Below are 27,171 nucleotides of genomic sequence, written 5' to 3'. Positions count from 1 at the left end.
ATATAAACGTACTGAATGATTTTATGGTTTAAATTTTGGTCTGTTCCTCAAATAATGCTGTTGAACAACTTCAAAAGATGGACACAAATCATATGCACTACTTCATGGTGTTTTTTTTTTTTTTTTTTTTTTTAGCTTGTACCAACAGATGTGGTCATGAACTGTCATTGTATGGCACAGAGCTGTGCAAAATTGTCCTTTTGTGTTCAAAGGTAAAAATGTGTACAATATGCATAATGTTTGACTGAACTACTTCTTTAATTCTAAGGATCAGAGAGAGGGTAGAAAATGTGACTAACATTATACTCAGATGAAATTAAATGTGATAAAAGTGCACTATAAGGCCCCTTTAATGTATAGCTATGGAGAGCAGCTCTCTCTTTCTCTGTATCTGTCTATTTCTCTCTCTATTTGTCCTGTTTTGGGGGGGGCATTTGACAGATGGAGATGTCAGTCAGACTGCGTTCCTTTGTTATGCAGATAACTCTGAGAGGGAGAGCGTTCAGGCCATGGATGTCAAACACTGTTTATGTTTCCTGAATATGTGACCCGATGCTCAACTCTCCTCATGCGTTCTCTTTCCATCACCAATGCCAGGGATTATTTAAGACTGTTAAATGGACAAAACCATAGTGAATGGACTTGAGTGACCCCGGATTGCTCGAGGGCAGCCAATGGAATAGCTAGACGGACTTGAACTCAAGAGCTTGTTGTGTGAACATCTGAGCAGAGATTATAGCCACTCTCTACACTCATGCTAATGCAGCACAGACAGATGAGGGCTCATTTCCATATTAGGATGTGACTGCTGTGTATTATTTTTGTAACATGATGTGCACCGGATATAAGCGTCATGTTTACAATCTGATGCTTTTAAGGACTTGCATCTGTTTGGAGGGCTAAATTTAATGCTGTAGAGGGGCAGTAAAGCATTTTTTTAATGATTGCACTTGAATGATTCCACGCTCAATTTCACAAACCAGCTGAAATATGCACACATTGTGAGTCGAAGATTTCAGTTACATTTATTGCAATGGGACTAGATTTGGCAATATTTGTGATTTGAACAAACCTCTAATCCTAAGTATCAAGCTTCTTTTGTGTTATGGACATGAATAATACCTGAAATCATGCTGCTTTTCGAGGATAATTACTTTTCTAAATGTTTGACATGGTGGACAATGAAACAAGTGACAAAGAGTCTTGAGTTGGGCTCATTTGACTTTTGGGCCAGTAGGCAACTGCAAAGCAATGCCCTTGCAACCATCCATGACAACCTCATGCATCATGGCAGTGAGTTTTGCATGGGCAAGGACCACTCACTTTTTCTTTATAAAATTTTAAAACCCTGTATTACCATTTTATCATCCATAAATTTCAGAGCTTAATGGTTTTCAAATGATTAAATTCCCCCTTTAAGAAGTAAAAAATTATTAATGTGTGACTTGTAACCCCGCAGACAGTTTATGGTGTTACTGGAATAGGGGGAAACAGCAAAGACAGCTGCATAAATTTCTTTAAAAAGACCACAGTCTTTTAAACTAACTTGTCAAATGGCATACGGAAAATATTCACTTCTTGTCATGGTATGCTAACAGTGTGAAGAGGAAAGGACACAAATGCTAGAGGACAAAGATGGGCATTTATTGAAAAAAAAAAAAAAAAAAAAAAACAACAACAAAAAAAACCCTCAAAAGTCTCATTTGGAGAGAAAAAACAAGCAAAAACAAACAGACAAAATAACAAACGTGAAAGAATAAACGAGACTAGAAAAAACACGATTAGACAAAGTAGAGATAACGAACTGGCAACAGACAGAGCACACAAAGGAGAATAAGTAGGGAGAGAAATCAGGAGGGACATCGAGGAGGGCAGGTGACTAATTTTCAAACAGGTTATAAGGCAAACGAGAGGGCGGGGTATCAATAAAGACAAGACAGACAAAAATACACAGGTGAATGAGAACACACAAAACCAAGTGTATTCACACAACACGAGACAAAACACAAGTGCCTAGACTCAGCCACAGAGAAAATAAACCAATCCAACCAAAGTGGCTGAATCCAGACACGAAACATAAAACAGACATAGAACACGTACATGTCGGGGCATCAGGGTTATGCCCCAAAGGAAAAACAAAACAAAACTAAGGGCAGACATTGGCACTTCTACTTCGTATCTTTCATGAATTTACAAGAGCAAACAGCTTTTTCAGCATTTTTCTGTTATTCTGGCCAAAAAATCTGTGAAATTTAAATTTATGTGGTTAAGTTGTTAATGTGCACCGAAAGTGTGGCTGCGTATTCAATTTTGTTCATTATATGTTGAAAATGTACTTTCTGATTAAAAAAAAAAAACATAAAATATGTTAGATAGGATGAAGAAATATAAAATGACCCTAATACTTATTATTTTTTAATGAATTGTTTTTTTTATTTTTATTTTTATTTTTTTTTTTTTTTTGGCCAAAAAAATATTTTCTGAATTTATGTGGCTGCAGACATGAATTTTTTCCATTATATGTTGAAAAGCTATTGGCTGATTAATAATAAATAAAATAAAATTGAACACAAAAATATGTTAGCATTTGTAAAAATGAAATAATATAATATATAATAAATATCCACTATTACATGAAATTACACGAGTAAACAGCATTTTCAGTGTTTTTCTGTGGCTGCAGACATACATTTCTTTTATATTATATGTTGAAAAGCTATTTTCTGATTAAAAAAAGAAAAAAGAACACATCAAATATGTTAGAAAACATTTGGAAATATAATATAATATATAATAAATACCCAATATTTATGTATGCATCATGGATTATTTTAGTTATATTACAGAAAGGAGGTAAACCCTCGGCCTAGATTACACATCTGTACACATTGTCCAACTCATCTTTTTAAGTCATGCAAAAAAAATGTATATGCAAATATTGATATGCATTATTGTGTACTGTATGGATTGTTAGAAATTCATTTAGTACTTGTTTTTAATTTCAAGCATTTAAGCAAGCTTATAGATCAAATGTTTTTACATCATGAGAAACAAACTCTGTCAAGAGTGTCCAAAGCTTTGACTAGCAGTATAGTTAATTGCTAAATTGGACCCATAACTTTCTGATGATTGAGAACTAGTTCACCATCAAGATTTGCATCCAAACTCTCGCTGATATAAAGATGGAAAGAGTTTGAGATGAAGGTGCTCATAATATACGAGGCCAGCCACAGAACATTAATGTGAGGACAAAATAACTATAATTCTTAGCCCCTCATTTTAGAAAAGATGCTCAGGGCTGCGGCTTTGGCCTCTGTATGATCCAGAGACTCTCTCAAGTGTCTCCCTAAAGTCCTCTCTGCTAATGAAACCTCAGAACACCCTCAACATAAAAACCCTGACTCCACTAACAGCCTTTGAAAAGGTCTCACCATTTGAGAGATTCGACAGGCTTGAGCAGGGATGAAATTTCAAAAAGGAAAACCAACTTTTCATCTGGGTACTGAAGCAAGCCAAGCCTGCATCCTTCTCTGTTTTACTCTCTTTGCTCTTGAACGCTTAAATAAACTTCGGCTGCAACTGGCCGTTGTCTTTGATCTTTGGAGTTTAATAGGATGTTTCTCTGTTGCAGGAAACTGTCTAGCCTTTCGGAAAGGGGAGAGGAAGTTCCACCATATCAGAGAGAAATAGTTAGATGACAATAATAATAATAATAAATATAGCTTTCTTAAAGTCACATGCTCCAGTCTGATTTGGATTGATATAGTAAATATTAAAATTTGACAGAATTATCAGCAGTCAGTGTATATGCAGGTTTTTATCGGTCTACTACGCAGGGTTATTATACATTAGAATTTTGAATTTATTTTGTTTTTTTGTTTTCAGTTTGTCCTCTCAACTTAGTTTACTTATTGTTATTTTGGACTGTTTGGACTTTGCTCTAGTTTAGTTTTAGTATTTTAGTATTTTTAGTGTTTTTAAATAAAAAATTTTTTTTTTTAAAGTTTTATTTTAGTTTTAGTAATTTTGGGTTGCTAAAGTTAATGCATTAACTGATACCATTTAAATATGGTTAACAACATTACATTTTTAAAACTCTTCTAGTGTTATCGCTATCTAGTGACTTTTTTGTTTGTTTAACCCTTAAATGCATGGGTGTTTCACCAAACATTATTATTTGCCTCGGGTCTTTAGTGACCCCAACGTACAGAATATCTATCACAGACGGATCTACAAAATGCCCAGATAATGTAACATTTTCAAAACATTTTCAAGACAATTTGAAAATAATATATATATATATATAGATAGATAGATAGATAGATAGATAGATACAGTTTACACTGGCGGCCAAAAGTTTGGAATAATGTACAGATTTCGCTCTTATGGAAAGAAATTGGTACTTTTATTCACCAAAGTGGCATTCATCTGATCACAATGTATAGTCAGGACATTAATAATATGAAAAATTACTATCACAATTTGAAAAAAATGTTCAGAACTACTTAAAAAAGTTCTCATCAAAAAATCCTCCATGTGCAGCAATGACAGCTTTGCAGATCCTTGGCATTCTAGCTGTCAGTTTCTCCAGATACTCAGGTGACATTTCACCCCACACTTCCTGTAGCACATGCCATAGATGTGGCTGTCTTGTCGGGCACTTCTCATACACCTTACAGTCTAGCTGATCCCACAAAAGCTCAATGGGGTTAAGATCCATAACACTCTTTTCCAATTATCTGTTGTCCAATGTCTGTGTTTCTTTGCCCACTCTAACCTTTTCTTTTTGTTTTTCTGTTTCAAAAGTGGCTTTTTCTTTGCAATTCTTCCCATAAGGCCTGCACCCCTGAGTCTTCTCTTTACTGTTGTACATGAAACTGGTGTTGAGCGGGTAGAATTCAATGAAGCTGTCAGCTGAGGACATGTGAGGCGTCTATTTCTCAAACTAGAGCCTCTGATGTACTTATCCTCTTGTTTAGTTGTACATCTGGCCTTCCACATCTCTTTCTGTCCTTGTTAGAGCCAGTTGTCCTTTGTCTTTGAAGACTGTAGTGTACAACTTTGTATGAAATCTTCAGTTTTTTGGCAATTTCAAGCACTGTATAGCCTTCATTCCTCAAAACAATTATTGATTGATGAGTTTCTAGAAAAAGCTGTTTCTTTTTTTCTTTTTTCTTTTTTTTTGCCATTTTTGACCTAATATTGTCCTTAAGACATGCCAGTCTATTGCATACTGTGGCAACTCAAAAACAAACAATGTTAAGCTTCATTTAATGAACCAGCTTTCAACTGTGTTTGATATAATGGCAAGTGATTTTCTAGTACTTATATATATATATATATATATATATATATATATATATATATATATATATATATATATATATATATATAAATCACATATTGTGATATATTTTGATGTTTTATTTTTCATTTATCGAAAAGATGAAACAACATATATACGGTAGAACATGATGTATTACTCCCACGCTGAAATGTCACGAGACGCAACTGGCTGTCAAACAAATATTAAGTTACACATAAAACAAAAGCTACATATAAGCTACACATACGTATTTTCTCAGGAACTTTTTGAGTCTAAATAGATTTACAAATTTCATCATTTCAGAAGTTCCCCCAAATGACAATAGCCAAATCTTACTGTTCATGTGTTATGCTTGCTATAGTTTATTTCCATGTTGCTTCTTCATAAAATAGCAACTTCAAATGTAAATCAAGTCAATCTCTGAAACAGCGCCACCTTGAGTAACAAATAGCATGTATAATATGTATGTGTACCAGCATATGGAATACCGATAATTCACCATTGTCACACAGAAAATCAATCTTATATAGTACTCATTTATATGAATATAGTACTCATTTGTCTTGTATAAACAAAGAAATATTTATCCTGTGGTATTAAACTTACATACAGTAGATATCAAATAATCATAAAAATATGATTTATGGAAGCACACACAAAAAAAAAAAAACAACAACAACACTATTACATATCTTGGGTCTTTAATTACCCTATACACTTTTGGTAATCAAGCAGTTATAAAAAGTATGTTTTTTGTTACATTATTCAGAAGAGAAATGTTGAGGAATACTAAAGAAGTGTGGGCACAACTCCAAAAAATGTGATGGAATGAGGTCTTGGGTCACTAAAGACTCGAGGTATGCATTTAAGTGTTAATAAAGGCGAGTTTTAAATGTTTTGAATATGTTGTATATCAAAAACTAAAAGCAATTGGAGGTCATATTTTTAATCTATTTTAGTTAGTTTTGAAGTCATGAAAATATATATTTGAGTTTAGTTTCCAACCTGGTCTCATGGCAAGTCGTAATAATTACAAGATGGCGAAATCGCAAGAAATCGTACGAGTTATCTTGCACAAAAACATATGACTATATGATTTAACCCCTAACCTAAGCCTAACTATGAAGTCTGAGCCCTTACCCGAACCCTAAATCTAACCATAATTGTAATAGGAAAATAACTTGTGTGTAACACAGAAGAAAGAAAATATCAGGGTTTGAAGTGAAAGAGGGAAGTGTATTACAGGGTACTGATATACACTGACATACATCAGTCATATGTATTGCATAGGAAAAATATGGAATGAGTAACCAAAATTTTATCCTTTCTTAAAATAAAGTGTTAAATAGGAGGCTAGCTAAAATTTGATATCTTTATTGTAATGATATGAAATTGTGTATGTTGATTGGTTGGTCTCAATGTGAATAAAAGTCGTACGATATATTACGATTTCACTATCTCGGATAAGATGTCATGAGACTATATTGTTAGTTTCATTTTTTTTTTTTTCTAATTATGTTAGATTTCATTTGTATCCTAGTTAACAAAAATGTTTTTGCATAGTTTTAGTTTTAGTTTGTGGGGTTAATGTCAGTCAGGGCTTTTCTTGGCCAAAATGACCTGCAGTGTGGACCAGACATTATGTCGATATTCAAAAGTCTGGCTACACAACTCTAGAATTTATTAATGTAAAGAAGTGTACGACTGCAGCTGAAGGAAATGGTAAATGAGGGTTTAAGGTCAGAAGAGTGCCAAATCATAATCTGATGCACAGCTGGAAACTGCAGAAATATTTTGTTTGATATCCCTTATAGCTGACTGAGTCATGTTTCACTTTCATATGAGTAGAGAGCTCGATATCTGGCAAAGCGGATATCTACCGCCAAAAGACAAAGTAGAACAAATGAAGAAAGCGACACCCGTTTTTAGCTTCCGAACGGAGACTCCAAGCTATCGCTAAACCACAGACACACTGAGTCACTTGTAGACATGCTACTGAGCCTCTCTCTTAAGTAATAAAAGAGGTAACTGAATATTTAAGCACTTAATTAAATTTACGTTTTCATCAGAGTGTGACGAGTGCGGTGTTACTTACAGTCTAAGTAGCTCTTAAAATAAAGATCCTACAGCTCAGAGGCGAAGCAAAGCCGCTCTGATCAACAGAACCGATACTGAGATCTGAGCGGGGAGTTATCAGGGATTCAGTTGGAATTTTTCCATCTTCATCTCAGAGAACTATTCTTGTGACATTCACGTGGCTGTTTGCCTCATCAGCCAAACAGAAAGATCAGAATTGACTTTCAGATCCTGCGTGCACAAAAGGCGGTTTCACAAGATCGATATGGGGTGCAACATTTGAGCAACATTTACTTTCACCAAACTTAACATCACCTGAGTTCTCTTTCAGTGTGGTGATAAAGACTTGCGTTACTGATTCACTGACTGTGAATTTACCTCACTGAAAACATCACACTGTCACTGATTGATTAAACTTTCTCACTGATGATAATATAGATTCACTGACTTATAAAAATAACTCATTATTGATATTATAGTCTCAGTGACTGATAAATTGACCTCACTGATGACCTCATAGTTTCACAGAGTGATAAAATTGAATCACAGATTCACTACTAAAAAACTGACCTCACTGATTACAGTGATAAAGTTAGATCATATTCTATTTCATATTCAATTTGTCATTCCAGTTTAGTTTGCTTTTTGTTATTTTATTTATTTATTTATTTATTTTTGCATTTTGTTAGTTTAAGACTGAGTTTCCTCAGTGTTTTCTTAGTTTCAGTTTAAGTATTTTTATTTTATTTTAATTTGAGTATTTTATGGCTGCTAAAGCATTTAAAAAAACGCAGTTTAATATCTCAGGGCAGTTTTTTGTTACTTCCCTCTAGTGGGGTTGTCGTGTTTAATTAAGGTGGATTTTGTAAATGTTTACAATTGTATAATATACTGTGTATCAAAACCAAAATGAAAATTATTCCATGGTCAATTTTATTCTAGTTTTGGAGTTATAAAAATGTATTTTAGTTCAGTTTAGTTTTTTCCAATTATGTTTTTTTTTTTTTTTTTTTTTTTTCAGTTTATGATTTTTTTTTAAATTTAGTTTTAGTTTTCTTTTATTATTACACTAATGTATGACTAAAAAATTTCAAAATTTACCTCACTGATAGATTCATGTCAAAAACAATGACCTCATTGATGACATCATGTATTTAAGGACTGATAGAATTACATCACAGATTTCTGACTAAGTGACCTCACTGGTGATTTCAGAAACTGGGCTCTAAATCCGTGAGTGTGCAAAGTGCAGCGCTACGAGCAAAGACAGTGCACTACGTCTTATCCAATTTTCGTGAGGGCGGTAATTCTAAGTGCAATTTTTGTGCCAGTGCAAGCTTAAGTGGGTGTGGGTGGGAGTGCTTGCACTATCTGTGGGTGTATGCGCTCAAACTGTGGGTGTATTGTACATAAATGAAGTGGCGCAAAGCACAATTTGCTATTTTCATGAGAAATAGGTAATTGTGTTTAAACGCTTTAGAAGCATGTCTGCTTTCAGCAAAAAGTCTAAAATTAGTTCCTACATTTGCAGTTTGGAAATTCCACAAGCAGGTAGTAAAAAAGTTAATGTCCAAACTCTGAAAATATAATGCAACATGAAATTTTATGAAACAAAAATGTATTCGATTTATGTTAAATTATCTATAGATTGTCTAATTTGTATTGGTATTTTTCCACCTGTTGTCGTAAAGTGATTTTGGTCACTCTAAAAGGGGTCGGTTGAGAAGTTGGTGAGGGTAAAATGTTTGGACTTGGTATGATTTTTTCCCCCCACTTCATTAATTTGATTATATTTTCTTTTTGTTTGAAGTGTAATTTGAATTTAGACATATTTGGGGTTTAATTTTTTCATGTTTCAATAAATGAATTTTATATTTCTAAATCAACTGGTAGAAGTGAAGTGCATGCCGATACAAGCCTAGCCATGATTTGTGTCACTTGATCAGTATGATTAATTATGCTTACATTCTCTATAACTTAACAGTGCGTAAATCCAAATCCTGAACCACATTTCCCATGCGTATAAAAGGAGCGTGTCACTGTCATAGAAATATGCCTGACATTCGACAAGGACGCAGTTAATGCACAAAAGAATGAATGGTCCATATCTTTATTATTCTAATTCATTTCATAAAGTCCATGTACACTACAAACGTCTTATGAATGTGCTGTCTTTGTTTATATTGCTGGTGCTTGACAGGGAATGGACTATGTATATAATAGGATATAGACAGTGCAATTACAGGAGAAGAACCTAAGAAATAAATTGCACTTGACCCAGTCCATTAGCACTTTGCGAGTGCAATTTCGCCCACTTGTGCCTATAGCACATGCTTCGACGAAAATACCAAAACTTCATGGCCATGCCCACTGACTTTGCGCTTATGACTTGTGGTATGGCACTCAGCACTGGCGCTCTTAAAATAGGGCCTTGAGAGATATCACAGATTTTCTGACTGATAAGATAACCTTACTGACAACAGTCTGTTTCACAGACAGATAAAAATACCTTACTGATGCCATTAATGATGTACTAACTGATAAAATGACACAACATTTTTATTTTTTATTTTACAGTAAAATGTTTATTCACACTTGCACGCCAAGCCATCATTTATGCTTGCTGTCGCTAAGCAACACTGGTCACCTGCATTAGCCTGCACAGACCTATAATGATCTCATTACTGAACTTATTAAAAGTGCTAAATTTCAGTAAGTGTTTCATAATTGCCCTCATTATTGTCACGTTGTGGCGGAAAGCAGAAATCTACTGATATTTCCTCTGCTCGTTTATCTTGTTGAGTGATTATTGCAGTTGAACGGCATGCAGCAGAGTGTATAGCCACATGTTCAACATCACGTATGTATGTCCACGGATACACTACTGCAATAGACATAGACGTTTAAACTTAGAAGTTCAGCTCTGAACTTTCTCAGCACAACTTCTTCCGTTATTTTTCTAATAACTGCCTGTTTTTCACACTCGTCTGTCATTTGTTTGTTCTTGAGTCTTATCTGCATATGTCATCGTCTGTGATACTCTGGGAAAATTTAGGCTAGATGAAGATTATTGATGTTTGTGATTGCTGGTTTTTATTTTTCTTCAGTCTGTTCAAAGCTCATTAGAGAAATGTGACACTGCAGTCATTCCGAGAAAAAAAAAAAAAAAAAATAGAATCAGGAAAGCAAAATCTGTTTTCAATTCCTGAACGTTCCTGAACATCTTTGCAAAAACCATATCCCTGTATGTTCCATAGAAACCCGGCTAACAAACCACAGAAAACTGTAGAGGAAAGAAGTGGCTCTTTCGTAGGTAAGGAGATGTAATTTAGTTCTCAGTTTTGTCTTGGTTACAAAAAAGCTATAAACATTTTCACCGTTCTTGCCCATGAAAAAACATAGAGTTCACTGAACACACGTCAACATTTTTGTGACAACTTGCCCCAATAGGTCTTTAGCACACATCTTATTTCTGATTGATTACTGTATGATAACCTGGGGTAGTGAGTAGGTTTTTATTTGATCCGAATGTTTACTTCAAACAAATGTATTCTCCCGCAGTTCCCATCATTCCCAGAGCTCTTGGAAAAGCGGTTGAGCGGTTAAGCAGTTTCAGCTGGAATGTGGTGATCTCCTCTTTGAAGAAGTGCCAGGTGGAAACCGGGGCAAATCTCCATTGCAAATGTGAACTCAAGTTCTTGCTGATTCAAACATATTTTCTCCTGTAAAGGTATTCATTGAAGTACAGTAAGGAAGCAGCTAATGAAGTCTGCAGATGTCAGTTATGAGGTTTCAGTGGGTAATAAGGGAATTTCGTAATCAGGGGCTTTGGATCCGCATCAGGTTTGATTTTTCCTACATTGATTGCAATTAAGTTCTCAATCTATTAAAAATATAGACTAAACATGCAGTGTTTCCTACAGAATTGTATTTTTGCAGCTCCAATAGCTGGTTTAAAGATGTAGTAACTGATGGTTTACTATTTTTTTATAATGTTTAAATATAAGTTTTTAGAAAAACTCTTTTGCAAATGTATATTTTTAACTACATTTTCGTATGAACAAACAGTCATATTTCTCAAACGTAAAGTAACCGTTCTTGTTTCATTTTGAGTCATTAATTCAGTAACCGCTTTGACAGCTTCATTGAGTTCATGCTGTTAGCGATTCGTTAGACTGATTCAAACTGATAACTCATGATTTTGTGAGTCTTTTTGAGCTCATAAGAGTCACTAGTTCATGAATCAGAATGCACTGGTTACACTGTTCGATTTTGCATGAAGCTACGTAGCTAGTGTAGATACACTATATTGCCAGAAGTATTCGCTCACCCATCCAAATAATTGAATTCAGGTGTTCCAATCACTTCCATTGCCACAGGCGTATAAAATGAAGCACCTAGGCATGCAGACTGCTTCTACAAACATTTGTGAAAGAATGGGCCGCTCTCAGGAGCTCAGTGAATTCCAGCATGGTACTGTGATAGGATGCCACCTGTGCAACAAGTCCAGTCATGAAATTTCCTCGCTACTAAATATTCTTCAGTCAACTGTCAGTGGTATTATAACAAAGTGGAAGCGATTGGGAATGACAGCAACTCAGCCACGAAGTGGTAGGCCACGTAAAATGACAGAGCGGGGTCAGCGGATGCTGACGCGCATAGTGCGCAGAGGTCGCCAACTTTCTGCAGAGTCAATCGCTACAGACCTCCAAAGTTCATGTGGCCTTCAGATTAGCTCAAGAACAGTGCATAGAGAGCTTCATGGAATGGGTTTCCATGGCCGAGCAGCTGCATCCAAGCCATACATCACCAAGTGCAATGCAAAGCGTCGGATGCAGTGGTGTAAAGCACGCCGCCACTGGACTCTAGAGCAGTGGAGACGCGTTCTCTGGAGTGATGAATCACGCTTCTCCATCTGGCAATCTGATGGACGAGTCTGGGTTTGGCGGTTGCCAGGAGAACGGTACTTGTCTGACTGCATTGTGCCAACTGTGAAGTTTGGTGGAGGGGGGATTATGGTGTGAGGTTGTTTTTCAGGAGCTGGGCTTGGCCCCTTAGTTCCAGTGAAAGGAACTCTGAATGCTTCAGCATACCAAGAGATTTTGGAAAATTCCATGCTCCCAACTTTGTGGGAACAGTTTGGGGATGGCCCCTTCCTGTTCCAACATGACTGTGCTGTGGACTTTGTTGTGGAAGAACTTGACTGGCCTGCACAGAGTCCTGACCTCAACCCGACAGAGCACCTTTGGGATGAATTAGAGCGAAGACTGTGAGCCAGGCCTTCTCGTCCAACATCAGTGTCTGACCTCACAAATGTGCTTCTGGAAGAATGGTCAAAAATTCCCATAAACACACTCCTAAACCTTGTGGAAAGCCTTCCCAGAAGAGTTGAAGCTGTTATAGCTGCAAAGGGTGGGCCGACGTCATATTAAACACTATGGATAAAGAATGGGATGTCACTTAAGTTCATATGCGTCTAAAGGCAGATGAGCGAATACTTTTGGCAATATAGTGTATCAATATAGAAAGGCATGTAACAAGTCTTTTTATTTCAAGGAATATTCCAGGTTAAATACAAGTAAAGCTCAATCTACAGCATTTGTGGTGTAATGTTCATTACCTACAAAGTTAATTTTGACTCACCCTCTTTATCTAAAAAAGCAAAAATCTCAGTTACAGTGAGGCATTTTCAATGGAAGGCAATGGGGCAATTAGTAAATGTTAAAATACTCACTGTTTCAAAAGTTTAGCCACAAGACTTAAAGGATATGAGTGTTAAATTGATTTTAGTCTGATAAAATTGCTTACTAACCTTATTATATCCAATTTTACAACTTCGCTGCCATGGAAACGCAACACAGTGAACTCTAAAACCTTAAAACCAATGTAAAAATGATGAATTCAACCACTTTACTGCTCAAATAATTTTTACAGAATAATTCATGTAAGTGCTTTTCTAAAATTATAAGCTTCACATTTCTGGCTTGAAACCCTTCAAAAATTGGCCCCATTCACTTCCATTGTCAGTGCCTCACTGTAACCTTGATTTGAACTTTTTTTAAAGAAAAGGAAGGACGAGTAAAACTAATTTTTTGTTGCAATCAACATTATGCCACAAATGCTGAGGATGAACCTTTAACTTGAATTGAACCTGGAATATTCCTTTCATTACGCTCAATTCAGACTAAAAGCTCACAAACTGGATAAAATGTGATGTCTTTTTGCATGCCCTTGTAGATTTGCTGCACCTAAATCTTGGTGCTGAACACATTGCTAGTATATTTTATACACAGTTACTACACAACAGTGTTGGAAATTGTTAAAGTCCTGAGTCTAATTGTAGAGCACAAAGATTGTGTATTTTCTTCCCAGGATTATTTGGGAATGATCTGAGAATCCAGAGTATATTCTGCTGATTTTTGTTTTACCAGCTAATGAGTAGATGTATGATAGAATCATTAGTACTGGGCTTTTTAATTTCAGTTTCTCAGTGTCAGCTTGAAATTTGATTGAGTATCAGAACTGACAGCGTTCCATAATATTCTTGAGTATTTAAAACATGATTCCAGACCGTTATAGAGAGAGACTGGTGATACGTAACTCATTAAAGGTGTTGCCATGTTAACACGGAACATTTGCAATGCATTTATCTTCTGTAATGTAATGTATTTATGATTAAAACAGAATATTTAGTGGGAAATAATATAGGACAAGACTTGCTTTTATCCATCTGGATTTGATTGGACAGAAACATGATAGGCCATGATGTTATTTGTTAATATTATTTGTCCCTGACCAGACAGCATTGCTTACATCAGCAGAAAAGTCCTTTTAGAGGGGGAGAAAGGATTTATTTTTTTTAATTTTTTATTTTTTTTAATGAATTTTTTATTTTATTTAAAATATTGTGTACTGATTAATCATGCCATGAAGTCCTTATTAGAGCAAGTCAGTTTACTTGGCAGCTATATTGGCAACACTCCTAGTTCTCAGCAGCTATTTTCCAGTCATACAAATGTGCTCCTTTCTCTTTGAAAAAGAAAAAAAGACTGAAATCTCTAAAACTGTTTGCCAAGCCAACACAATCTCATAGCAAAATCATCAGGATTCATACGACTTTTCTAAATTTGGCTAATTCGTATGATATCGTCCGACTTACGATTTTCACTACAGCCAATGATGTCGCTGGACATCGTTTCCATCTAATATTCGAAAATTACTTGCTTCTGTCACACACAACAGCTTTCTATCAGGTTTATACACTCTACTGATTGGTTAAGTTTAGATAAGGGGTTTGGGTAAGGGCATAATATGAATAAGTATGTCCTTAATGCCTCGTGCGCAGAACTCGCACTTACTTCCGCATTAGACATCCGGGAATTTGCACGTTTCTGCTGTTTTCTTCTGCCATTTTGCCAACATCAGCTACCTGCCCTCTTTACAAAATCCTACCCTCCAAAGAAATGTCAGTCTACCAGATGTCAGCAAACCAAATTGCACTGGCTATATTTTTGAAAAAGTATTTTAACTTTTACGAATTGGCCCCCATTGACTTCCATTGTAAGTGCCTCACTGTAACCCAGATTTATGCTTTTTTAAAGAAAAGGATCGACGAGTAAAAAGTAATTTTTGTGGTAATCAATATTATGCCTCAAATGCTGTCCATTGAGCTTAACTTGTATTGAACCCAGAATATTCCTTTAAATATTCTCAATGGAACATCCTCATGCGGTTATTACTGCTCAACAAAAGTTCTCACAATGAGTGTGTTAACACGCACACCAATGCACTGACAACTCTGTTTATTCATAAATTCTGACAATGCGAGTAATATAAGATTATTCTCTGTTTTTGAAATAAAAAAATAAACACGTGTACAACACATGCACACATTGGATAAGTTGGTATGAACGTCGGTAACGGTGTTACATGCAACACAAAATCTGGGTAATATATATGTACAAAATATAAAATAAAAAAAATATATTTGTGCTGATTGGTTTTTACTTAAACCTTGTATGACCTTACCACAAAAAATAAATAAAAAAATGGTGGCCTGGGTAGCTCAGCAAGTAAAGATGCTGACTACCACCCCTGGAGTCAAGATCAAATCCAGGGCATGCTGAGTGACTCCAGTCAGGCTTCCTAAACAACCAATTGTAGAGTGGGTAGGGTCACGTTGGGTTAACCTCCTCGTGGTCGCCATAATGTGGTTCTCGCTCTCGGTGGGGCATGTGGTGAGTTGTGCGGATTGACAAGCCACGTGATAACGTGCTCAACAAGCCATGTGATAAGATGCGCGGATCGACGGTTTCAGATGCGGAGGCAACTGAGATTCGCTATGCCACCACAGGGACTTAGAGTGCATTGGGAATTGGGCATTCCAAATTGGGGAGAAAAGGGGATAAAATAAAATAAAAAAGACACGTTCTTTCAGCTGTGGCCCCAGCTGGGGGTCGAGGGGTTTGTGTGAAATGGGGAGTCATTCGTAGAGCAGTGATTGTTAAACCTGCTCTCCATCTCTGCGACTGCAGCTGCACATGTTTCTTGTCAGAGCTCTGCCCTCCATTTGCACAAGAGAGAGAGAGAGAAAGCGGATGGAAGGAAGGTAAATCCTCTGTGAGGAGTTTTTGAACTGCATGAAGAAACCCTGCAATTAAATGCCTGTTACTCAACTGCATTTCCATGCAGAAGCTGAAATTATTCTTTATAGTGGATCTGTGGTGTGGATTCCTTGCACAATGCTATCTTGTGATGACTAAACACTTTTACTATAGCACATGACTTCCGAGACAATACATTTGCATTACATAACCAACTGCATTTTGCTAGTTCGAGTGCAATCAAATTGCATTGTAGCTCAACTGATAGAGCGTTGTACAAGTCAGTGAGTACGTCAGTTGACACGTGAGACAAAGTGTAATAGAAGCACCACATAATGACGTGGTTGCTTCAGCAATTGTGTTGTTCATGTCACATTTACTTTAATTACACTATCGGTTAGGTTTAGGTTTAAGGTTTAGGATAGGGAGGTTCGTTTTGTTGATTTAAAACTCTATAGAGCATTAGCTTTAACCTCAATTCTTAGGAGAACTTTTTTTTTATTTTATATATTTTTTTATCCCCTTTTCTCCCCAATTTTGGAATGTCCAATTCCCACTACTTAACAGGTCCTCGTGGTGGCGCGGTTACTCACCTCAATCCAGGTGGAGGAGGACAAGTCTCAGTTGCCTCCACTTCTGAGACCGTCAGTCCGCGCATCTTATCACGTGGCTTGCTGTGCATGACACCGCAGAGACTCACAGCATGTGGGGGCTCATGCTACTGTCCGCGATCCACGTACAAATTACCACGTGCCCCATTGAGAGCGAGAACCACTAATCGTGACCACGAGGATGATACCCCATGATACTCTACCCTCCCTAGCAACCGGGCCAATTTGACACACACACATCTCATATATATATATATATATATATCAATTTTTTTTTTTTTTTTCTTGATTAAGGACTGATTTAGATAACTTCTTTGGACAACATTGTCCCCAAAGTACTGCTAAGTAAACCCACACTATATCACACACCAACTTACAGTACAAAGTAGGAAGTTTTGACTCATGAAACAACAGTGGCAACATCAGAATATTCCTGGCAGGGTTCATTTCTCACCCGCAATTCTGGAAGAGCTGTAGGATATTAGAGGACTTCCACAGTAAATAAACCTCATATAGGTGAATTTCTGCCGTGTGATATTCCTCTGATAATTTATTCTTTTGTTTGTGTCTTTGACTTTGGATTAGCATATTTTGATTGTTTTTGCCTCTGTGGATGAGTGAAAGACAGCTCCAGAAATTTTCACCTCACAGCTTCTACAGTAATCTTGATTTCCACTACAGATTTCTGTTTTTTTTTCTTTCTTTTCTTTAAAACATTATAAATGCTATAAATGTATTTATATTATTGTAATGTAGATCATTGTTGTCTAATTATTTAGGTTTTCTTTCTTTCTCTTAGTCCTGGTAGGAATCAGTCCAGCTCAATTCCAAAACCTAGTGAGCTTGGTACTTCCTACATAGTCAGTTATCTTCTAAGGCAGCAATTGTAACCGTCATGGTAACTCATAAGTGGCTGAATCTGAATGCTTAATATGTGCAGGAGACTCAACTCACAATTGATACCAATAGAGTTTGATGTTAGCATGTTGCTAAGCTAACAACACAATACTGTAATTTTCATAACACAGAACAGACACACATTTGGTAAAAGGGTCCATTTTAATTACATGTAGATTAAGCAATTTTCAGATATACTTTTCAGTAATAAATGACATATAGATATCTTTTTAATTGCCATTTCTCTCTGCCAATCCAAAATCTTATAAGGTAGCATAATGTTAGCAAGGTAGCATAAAGATAAAATGAGGTAGAAGGTAGCATAATGTTGCTGCCTACATTTTGGAACAACCTTTGCATCTGTAGGGACCTATGATGCCTTAAAATGCTGCCTAGGTAGGCAGCTATGTTTTGGAATAGCTGTATTGTGTTGTTAGTGAGCTGAACAGGGTTGTGTAGTGTCTAGCGCATGTGTGTGTGTTTTATACTGGCAAAGCCATTCAGTCATCAGGGACAGATTTTGGCATCCGCTAACCTTAATTAAGGTCTTATTAAGGAAGTCACTGTGTGCCAGAAATACCCAATTCACCCGTTTCTGAGGCTGATGAGATTCAGGTCTCAGCTGGAAAACTTGCCAAAATGGAAACCTGGTTAGCTGATCTCGCCTCTCCATTTTTGGACCAATGAAGCAGCATCTAACATAATTTATTTTATTTTATTATTTGATAATATTATTTATATTTTCCTATTTATTAATGTAATTTAATTTTAATTTATTTAATTGCTTTGGCCATTCTTTTTATTGACTGGTCAGGAAATTATTTTATGTTTAGTCTTAATTTTGAAAAATATGTTGTTGTTGTTGTTGTTGAAATATCATTGAAACTTGAAATATTCAAAAATATTGTATATGAAAAAAACATATTTTTGTGCAATGGTCTTTTTGAAAAGTGTGCTTGCGCAATTTTTCTTTCAAGTAATGCTAGTTGGCGAGCCAAAATTAGCCAAAATACATTTTATAGCCACTGTACATCTCCAGTATGAGCATCACGGCTCAATACGTCTGGAGACACATGCATGCCATAAACCGCTAGGTCATAACACTGGCAGATGCAATGTAATTTGGATGGAAATTATTAACCGTGCGTTCATATCCACCTTTGGGAGGTTGTCCGCACAGACATTTGTGTGTGATTGCACAAATTCATCATGAACGGCTTCACTTAGACAACTCTTATATAATGAAACCTTTGTGTGTGCATGTGTGTGCGTGTGCATGTGTGTGTGCATGTGTGTGTGTGTGTGCATATGTGTGTGTGTGTGTGCGGGTGGGTTTGGGTGGTTTATGAGGACATTTGTTTTAGGTTACAAACTGGTAATTACAATGGTATTATGCTATAAATGTGGTTTATGAGGACATTTTTAGTGTCCCCATAATTCAAATCACTTAAAAAAAACATACTAAACGATGTTTTTTGGAAAATGTAAAAATGCAGAAAGTTTTTTGTGAGGGTTAGGTTTAGGGGTAGGGTTAGGGTTAGGGGATAGAATCTATAGTTCGTACAGTATAAAAATCATTATGTCTATGGAGAGTCCACATAAGGATAGCTGCACCAACATGTGTGTATGTGTGTGTGTGTGTGTGTGTGTGTGTGTGTGTGTATGTGTGTGTGTTTAATGAGTGTAAACAGCAGCCGGTGAGCAGAACGCTGAATTTATACAGGCTCATAAAACAACACAACAATCCATCAGCTCATAACAGCTGATTATACAGTCTGATCTGATCTGACAGTGTACATAAACACACAGTGGGCTGAATGCCACGCCTGATTGGTCCAGAATCCAGAAAAAGGCAAGATAAGTGGAACAATATTGAGGAAGCTAAACTGAAACTGTATTTTCCAATAAACTACACATAATTTAAGTAGTTAAAGGGATTGTTAAACCCAAAACATGAAAAAGTCTGTCATTATTTACACATGTTTTTTCAAACCCTTAGGACTTTCTTAATTTTGTGAAAGTCACCATACACTTTCATTGCTTTTTTAAATGAAAGTGATGTGGGAAAAGCTAAATGTTTGTCTGAATCACTGTGGTGTTCTGTCGGAACAGTTTGTAAATCATTTTTATGGAAATTACTAAGCTATAAGAACATTAGAGTCTCCTGCGAGACCCCTGTGCATTTTCTTTACATCGCTTGATTTAATTTATTTGCTGTGCTGAACTTCAAATGTCATATACTGCTTGCACAACTGATTTTCTTTAAGCAGTAAAACATCTACAGTAACATTAAGACATGTATTGCTTAATTAAACTGTAATTAAACTTGTACTTCAGGGGTTGTATTTTAACCACAATACAATAACAGTCATCCTGTTCCAACACCGGAGGAACAAATTTGATAAAGTGGTTCATTCTTTAAAAATGTCACATCATAAAAATGTCCTAATCTGTTTTTTCACAACAAATTATTTTGTTGATTAAAGAAATAGTGCACTCAGAAATGATAACTTTCTCACCCTTATGTCACCTCAAACTCACATGACTTTATTTCTTCTGCGGAGCACGAACAAAGATATTTTAATGGAGATATGAGGTGTTTTTGTCCATACAATGCAAGTAAATGGTGACTAAATTGTCCAAGCACCAAAAACAAAATAAAAGCAGCAAAAAAATTAATCCATAAGACTCCAGTGATTTAATCCATGTCTTTTGAAGCAATCTAATGGTTATGTGTGAGAACAGACCAAAATATAACTCCTTTATCTTATTATTCTTGACATCAGCAGTCTCCTTGCCGATTACAAGCTCGATTACACTTCCTAACTTCATGCTTGCACATGCATCAAGCACTAGGATTCACTTACACTTGCACTAAAAATATATAAAGCATATTTGTTAGTCCTGATTTGTAAATTCAAATAGCATTTCTTTTACCATTCTAAATCCACTGATATTACAGTGTAGCCATTTACTTTTAAAAGGAATGGATTTCCCAAAAATTCTAATTCTTACATCATTTGCTCACTCATTCCATCCCAAACTCGTATTAATTTTTTCTTCTTCTGTGGAACACAAATGGTATTTTAGACTTAGAATACCTTTATTGTGATTGCACAACTGTACAACGAAATGTAGTGCTTCTCCTCAGTGGTACACACATACATGAAAACAAACATACAACAAAAAAAGACAAAAGGGCATAAAAATATACAAAAATCTAAAAATATATATAGGCAATCAATAAAAAGCAGTAGTATTATTGCACAACCCTGTAACTTATAATGTGTAGTTTCCTTATTAAATAGAGTTCAATTCTTTGATGGAGGTGGTTGCCGGGGTGAGAAGAGACCTTTATTATGTTTCTGGCCTGACATAAACATCTGGTTTTATAAATGTCCTCAAGTGAAGGCAACTGTGAGCTGGTGATTTTCTCTGCAGAGCTTTTTTCTCGGCCACAGTGCAACCAGCATACCACACCAGGATGCCATAAGTTAGTATGCTTTCGACAGAGCAGTGGTAAAAGTTCACAAGCAACTGCTGGGACAGATTGGTTTTCCTCAGTGTCCTCAGGAAGTACAGCTGCTGCTGTGCCTTCTTCACCAGAGATGTTGTGTTTACAGTCCATGTGAGGTCCTGGGAGATGTGTGTGCTGAGAAATTTAAAGGTGGTCACCCTCTCCACCATTTCTCCCCCGATGTACAGAGGGGCAGGTTCCTCCTTCTGTTTTCTGAAATTAATAACGAGCTCCTTTGTCTTGGAGGTGTTAAGTGCCATGTTGTTATTGATGCACCATTCTGAAAGTTCAGCAACCTCCTCCCTGTAGGCAGACTCATCCACATTTAATATTAGCCCCACCACAGTGGTGTCATCTGCAAACGTAATTATTGTATTTGTGCTATGGGTTGGTGTACTGTCGTGGGTGTAGAGTGAGTAGAGGAGAGGACTCAGCACGCAACCTTGTTTACCATCCGGGCCGGCAGCCTTCCTGGGATTGACACTATGGAGCACTTACCTGACATCAGCTGTGGTGACAGAAGGTGCCAGGCGGTCTCAACCATCATGACTTCAAATCAGGCAAAGAAGTGGTATAATTCCTCCGCTAGTGAGTCGCTGTTGCTGGTTGTGGTTGGGTCTTTACTGCCTTTATAGTTTGTGAGGTGCTGGATACCTTGCCATACTCGTCTTGGGTCTCCATTACTGAAGTGTCCTTCAATTTTCTGCCTGTAGGCTGCTTTTGCCTCCTTGTTGGTACTATTTAAATTAAATCAATTGGGTCCAAAATTGTCTAACTCCAAAAAGCACATTAAAACAGCATAAAAGTAATCCATACAACTTAATCCATGTCTTCTGAAGTGATATGATCGTTTTGGTTGAGAAACAGATCAAAATTTAAGTCCTAATGACAGCATTATTTTAACTATTCACCCAATATGCCAACATAAATGTCAACACGATCACACAGGAAACTGATATGTTGCTGTCGGATCTTCGAGAAAATAGCGATTCCTGTTGACTGTATTGCATCATTTACAACAAAAAATACTACTCACTTTACAACTGTGTGCATTTCATGTGGAAACTGGAGCTCACATGTGCTCATATACATATAACAACACTTCCAGCTTTGGCCACTTGGGGCAGTGGTTCGAATTTCGGTAACTACAGACTGATTTTAGCTGAAAAACTTTCGATGTACTGTCACTGAATTCATAATGAGATCATTCTGAACATGTCAACATGAAACAGCATTCACAATCCATTTAACATCCACAATGTGACATATTTTTGAGTGAAACCTTGTAGCAGCCAATAATGTAATAACTACCGTTAATGTAATAACTGCCAATAATGTAATACATTTTTTATTATTTTTTTATTAACCCAGCAATAATGTAATAGCCAGCCAATAATGTAAGAACTTATTACATTATGGGCAAAAAGTTATTATGTTATTGGTTCAGAAATGTTATTACATTATTGGTAATTTATTACATTATTGACTTTTATTACATTAAGAATAGAAAATGTATTACGTTATTGGCAGTTATTACATTAACGGTAGTTATTACATTATTGGCTGCTACAAACCTGAAAAAAAAAAAAACATTTAGAATGAATCTTGATTTTATCCATTAGGAATTGATGGGAATGTGAAAAGTGGTAATTTTAAAGTCGTTTTATAGACTGAGCAAGTTATTACATTTTGATTAAAGTTTACAAAGACACAATTTCTTTCTTTATTTCGCTTTTTTTTTTTTTTTTTTTTTTTTGAATAACTTCCACTGATGAATCGTTCACAATAAGAGCATGGACATGTCTAAAGAGACTAAATTTAGTAAATTTTTATTTCAGTTTGATTTTAAGCAGTTGTCACTGTCTGTCTCCATCATTTTCTTCAAGGACTCTTATTTTGAAGTTTTCCCCTGCACTATGTTTCCCAGGTTTCACTGCCCTAATCACTTCCATGGGCTCATCGTCATCTGCACCTGCCTTCCATTCCCTTATTAGTTTCCTTGTGTAGAAATACCCTTTAGTTTTCTTCATCATTTGTCAGTCATTGAAGTGTTGCATTGAGTTTATTGAAGTATTACATTGTGTTGTTAGTTTGTAAAGTAAGCTTTAAAGTTTGTTCCACTCCAGCGTTTGTTCCTCTCCTGTGATTGCTATTGATTAACTTGATAGTTTGTTCCACTCCAGCGTTTGTCCACTCCAGCGATTATAATTAAAAAGATTGAAAGAATCTACTCCTGTGTCTCCTCTCTTCCTCTTCCACTCCTGACATCAACGTTACAGCAGTCTGATCAATTTGCCCATCGTTTGCAAGTTCGTAAATCAAAAAAGGAACCATGCATTTTCTAAAACAAAGATTTCCGGTAAACATACAATCAGTTATTATGTGGCTTTACCTGATTTAGGCAAAGCTTATTGCGTCGATATTCGCTTATGATGTGATCTCAACATGGCGTCACTCATGAAAGTGCGCCCAGCACCATGTCTTCTAATGTCTTCCTCTCACGCGAGTGTGTATCATTTTATGCATATTTTTCATAAGCACTATTCTATTACTTTTTTGTTCTTTTTAAAAGATTAGAAATTAGAAAGCGATCAAAATACTGAGTGCACCTTTAAACCTCAGAAGAGAAGTGGACTGAATCTTCTTTGCCCTGTTGCTCTCACAGTCTGTGACTTCCATGTAATTATTTATTCACTTTCCAGTGGATTATAAAACAAGGTGAGAAAATGAAATGAAATGTGACATTCCTATTTGAAATGAGTTCATTACTTTCAGAGGTAAGAGGATGGGCAGATTCTAAAGGTTCACAGAAGTTCATCTGATTGAGTCAGCAAAACTCACAGTGTGTGCATATATGTTTGATCATGCAGCTCTTGCCATCCTTAATTTTCACCGGGCTATTGTGTTAATTACAGGTAATTACTCCAGTCATGTCATCTCAGGTCAAGAGAGTCTCTAGTGGGATCCAAAGCTCTTCTGTGAAAGACCTCAGAACTGACTGACAGCAAACCGTTGTGTGGTAGGTGTAGATGTGGGTTTCAGGAGCCATTCTGCAGCATCTCATGTTCTGTTGTACAAATTCAATTCAATATGGGTTTATTTGTATAGCGCTTGCCAGTTGTCACAATACACATTGTTCCAAAGCAGCTTTACAGAGAATAGTGTTTTTCAACCCCCAGTGAGCAAGCCAGTGGTAACAATGGCAAGGAAAATGGTGATTCACGCTGTGGGATGTGGGATATTCCTAGTTAATATCTCTGATTACCGTAGGTATTCCTTTGCCTAAGACTTGAAAGATGACATTTAACGAAGCACAATAGCAATGTTATCGTTAGCTTAGCAGGTGTATGATTGCCAACAAAGAAGTCTCGTGGCAGCCAAATTCAGGGGGATGCGATACGTAGCACTAAATATCACTAAATATGAATATCTGTCGGACTTCTACCATGTTTGAGTGATTTCGTACATCCACATTTCTGTAACAGCAGAGTTGTGGATTTTGGCACAAGTTTTCAAGTTGGAAATCTGAATTTAAGTGGCATTCAGTTGCACTTTTCCAAGTACTGTACACTCTTAAATTATTTGAAGATTTATGCAATTAAATTTCTTAACAAAATTCCACCATATATATGTATATATATATATATATATATATATATATGTATATATATATGTATATATATATATATATATATATATATATATATATATATATATATATATATATATATATATATATATCACCTAAAAGTGTATCTGTGGCACTGTCAAAACAATCCTCTGTTTGTTAGAGTGGCTACATTTTTTCAACCAATGGCGTGAGTTTGGGGCGGGACTATCTGTTTATACAACCAATGGATGACATGGAGAGCTTTCTGGAAAAAGTGCAAAATGTTCCCATTTTAAAACCAGACTTGACTTATGATATTTTAGATGTTCTGACATACTGTACATACAAAAATGAAACAGTCAAGTTGTTACAAACTCACCCTCAACAGACATAAAACATCAGTGTTTATGTAATCTCTCTCTTTAGCTTATTATCATGCTATTTAGCAGTTTGTTGCCGTGTTTAGCATATTTTACTGCGTTTAGCATACAGTGCTGATATAAGTCAACACTGCTTTGACACTCTGAGTTTAACAGATCAGCGAAAACTCTCTCTATGTTTAGTATTAATCCAAACAATACAGACTTTTAATGATGATGGAGTTTGTTTGTTGTGTGAAAATGCTGTTGCTATGAGAGCCTTTGTCCTGCATGGTCCCCCTCTGCAGAGGTGAAAGGTGTTAATGAGCTCTCTGTAGTGAAGTCATTTTACCCAAATCACCCTGACTACACTGCAGAGAGAGAGAGAGAGAGAGAGAGAGAGAGAGAGAGAGAGAGAGAGAGAGAGAGAGAGAGAGAGAGAGAGAGAGAGGTCCCATTTTCTTTAACTCTGATAAATAAGCATGCAATTCTCATAGTAGTTTGTTTCCATGGCAACTCGCCCAGTCATGGGTAGTGGGATTTTAGCAGGTGAGGTGCGGCAGGTACACAAAGCAAAGAGGGATGAGTGTGTGTGTGTGTGTGTGTGTGTTTTCTGAGTCATGTTATCAGCCTTGTTTAGGTCGCTTATAAACACGGGCAGACATGGGTTGTGGTTTTTATGCTTATTTGCAAAATAGTTATGGCTTTTTTGTCTCACTTGGGCATGGCCTCCATAACACAATAAAGTGTGACCTTCCAGCTGTAAAGTCAATGATCATTGTAATTTTTTTCCCCCTTTCGTTTCATGTCTTTCTGTTTCCCAGCCTCTTCCCTACCGTAATGAGGCACAAATATACATTTGTTTCCTTTCCAAGGTGTGTGTGAGTGCACATTTAAGGTACAACGGGGCTAAAGGTACACCTTAAGGAAAATGACCTTTTTTTCTGGTCACAAAGTGTCAAAATAGTAATAATAATAATAATAATAATAATAACCATTTTATTTTATTTTTTTAATATTGATGGAGCAACATACAGTATATATATATATATTTTTTTTTTTAAAGGTGGCGAGGAGGTCATTTACCCCACACCTGGGATAAAAAGTCTCCTTCACTTGGGGTAAAAGGCCCCCAGGGGGTTATATTGATATAGTAGATATTGTGACAATAGTTACATGGCACAAATTGTGTAAATGCTTTTTGGAGTAACAAATTAGGATAATACTTATTCAAAATAACCACTTCAGAAAGGGTGCATCATTTCTTGTTCATCTCAATCACATTTGACATTTCGTAACATCTCAAGTATTCTTTAAGCAAACTAATCTCTATTATTATTGGATGAGTCAATGTGAGCCCACTTTGAACATTTTTCCTGACAAATCTATTCCCCCACAAATACTACCCTTTCACCTATTAGAGACATTACACGCAATGTTCTCATGGAACAGGACATTTTTGCAGTGTAAAGTGACAAACAGGTTTTCAGAAAAGTGCTGGGGTAGATTTTGATGCTATTTAGTGTTTTGGGAGAAAATAGATGATGAATGGATGATGGATGGATGGATGGATGAGATATTATTAGTATTTATATATATATTTTAAATGGGAATATTTTAATTATTTTTGTATAAGTATGTAGTTATTGAAAAAACAATATTTAAAACAGTATTTTGCAGGAAGTTGCAATTTAGTCTTGCTCAATGTTTTTATGTAATCTATGCATATTATGTTTTCTATTCAGGTCAATGAAATTAAGCAATTCTCTTTCCTCCATAACAGATTGCAGCCGTCTATTTCCGAAAGTAAAATCCCATTCATGTTTTCCATAGGCAAATTTATTTTTAATTATATAAATCTCTTGTGAGCTCCAAGGTTGTTAATCGATGGTATATGCTTCTGTTTAAGCCATAAGTCCACGTTATTTCAACTTCTTTTATTAATAATATTTGTTTAATAGCAGAATTCCTGGTGAATAACTACGCTGCCCATGATCCAAAAGAGAAAGATCCACAAATCAAAGACAAGCCAAACAATTCACACCAAAAAGAGCTCTGCAGCGACCGCCCACTTCCATGACGGATTGTGAATGATGCAGTCGAGTCGGTCTGAAACAGTCTCAAACTACTTAGATATTTGCAAATATCTGAATATTTTGCAATTAAATGTAT

Source organism: Myxocyprinus asiaticus, chromosome 48, assembly GCF_019703515.2.
Source record: "Myxocyprinus asiaticus isolate MX2 ecotype Aquarium Trade chromosome 48, UBuf_Myxa_2, whole genome shotgun sequence".
Lineage (NCBI taxonomy): Eukaryota > Metazoa > Chordata > Actinopteri > Cypriniformes > Catostomidae > Myxocyprinus > Myxocyprinus asiaticus.
This window is presented reverse-complemented; position numbering follows the sequence as displayed.